The sequence below is a fragment of the Entamoeba invadens genome, assembly GCF_000330505.1.
Source record: "Entamoeba invadens IP1 unplaced genomic scaffold scaff_1105074725989, whole genome shotgun sequence".
NCBI lineage: Eukaryota > Evosea > Mastigamoebida > Endamoebidae > Entamoeba > Entamoeba invadens.
The window spans coordinates 26,731-29,062 of NW_004443781.1; positions in this window are offsets into that span (position 1 = coordinate 26,731).

Below are 2,332 nucleotides of genomic sequence, written 5' to 3' on the forward strand. Positions count from 1 at the left end.
TTTTTGCTCATATGTTTTGATTTTTAAGATTATTATAAAACATTTTATTGAAATAAATATTTTAATGTTTTAAAGTCTTGTTCATATAAAACGATGTTTATAAAAGTTAATTTTTAATTTATAAAAATAAAAAATATATATTTTTTATCAGTAAAATTTTTTTACATTTTATTTTTTAAAATGTAAAAAATTCATTCAACTTACAAATTATATTCACAGAGAATATCATTTACTCATTGTTGATTTCGATTATTTTATTCAAGATATGTTATCACAGAATCTGTTACAACAATTTGAAATTCCAAATATTACATAATAAAGAGTATAAATTATTTTTACATGGACTTGTTTTTCAACTTTTTAAAACATATTATTTACTTGTTATTCTTTATTACGAACAATAATATTATAATTTTATCCCACGTGTATTATATATAACACTTTATGAATAAACATATTAAAATGAATATCATCGTTAAGAGAAACGATGACTATTTTTTAGATAAATACAAAAACAGAGGTTTCATTTTTCGTTCCAAAAAACAAAAATTATTGCAAATTTTTACCCGTCACTTCGCAACGGGTTTGTTACAAAACAATATTTGTAAAACATTTATTTTTAAAAGAAAAAAATACAATACTTGACTTACAAAAAGCGTTCATATTATTGGCCAGTTAATAAATCCATTTTCCTTCCGCAAACAAATAAATAAAAATTGTTCCAAAAAGTGAGCGAAAACAAAAAATCAAGGGTTTTTGTTGTTTAGAATAATAACAATAAATATTAATTGATTATGTTTTACATTGTTTTAATTTCGAAGTTTCGGAGCATTCCCCAACTAGTTTATAGACCCCCTAAATGTAAACTGGGTTTCAAAAGTCTGTACTAGGGTGTCCCGTTTTTTGCATTTATTTTGTTTATTATTTTTGGGAATCGTTTTTTTGTAATGAATTCGCTTATTTTTTCCAAGTAAAAAAGAGAAAAACAGTCTTCAAAAATTATTTTTTTACTTGAAGAATTTTTAAGCATTAAAAAATTCCATATAAAATTTGAAATAACGGGATTTTTGTTTTTGAAAAACACGTGAATGATCCCAAAAGTGCATTTTATTATAAAAAGCTGATAAATTTAATGCCAAAAATTTTCAAAGTCGAGTCTTCATTTATAATAATAAAATAAATAACAAGCGCTAAAGTATCGCGTAATATCGATATACTGATGGTGTTGTTACAACAATGACTGAAATATCAAAACACAAAATTATTAATTGTTTGCTCTTATTTATTTTTTCTTTAAAACTCGTTATTTCATTTTCTTTTGTTTAAAGAACAAAACCACATGTTTGTTTTTAATTAAAATGAAAAACTAACGAAACTGATATTTAGTTCCAAATTGACACAAACAACAACATCCCAATTTATTAACGTGTTTATCGTTGTATGATTTGACCAACAACGTTGAGTTTGTGTTGTGAAGTATCGAGTTGTGGTCAAATCAAATAACGGGATCGGTTTTTTTGGAAAAGGCTGGCTAATATTCCGATAAATTCCCGATATTGTACAAAAATAATTGAACGGGATTGGTATTTTTTTCAAAATTAAGTCTGTACTTTCGATTTTTTGTTTTTTTGTTTTTTAGGAAAAATAAAAAATAAAAAACGGGACTTTAGGAAGTTCTATAAATACTGCGGTACAGACTTTTGAACTACAGTTTACAGTATAATCCGGGTTTAATTCCAGTCCGGGTTTAATTAAATAATCGGGTTTAATTCATTCAAAATTAATTAAACCCGAAGAAAGAAAAAACGATAAAAACAACACTTTTGAGTTTTATTATCATTGTCTTGTTTTTTTGTTTAAATTTATGTAAAATAATTGGGTTTTCACCTAAATTAATCAGAATATTTGTTTTTGAATAAAAATGCATTATTTTTGTATCTGAAACTATTTTTCGGTACTATAATATTATAAATTACTTATTATTAAATAATGAATAAATAAAAACGAACATAATGAACTCTAGTTTTTATTCGTTTTTATTTATTTAAACACACTTGTTTCACCACCACCTTAACAAAGTATTTGCCGCGAGTGTTTTTTGAATGAAGTCCACTTTTCAGCCACTGTTTGTGCGTCCCCATGTCACCCAGTTTCCTCCTCCGTACTGTTTGGACGCTGATGTGGTCCCTTTTCAAACGGGGCGTTCATTGGGATCTGTGCTAAGGAGGACATTGAAAGTGTGTGGAACGGGTGCACAAACAGACCGCCTGTGCCTTCTTTTCGATATTTGTCTCACTCGGTTTCCACTGTTTCGAGGTGAATTATCGACATA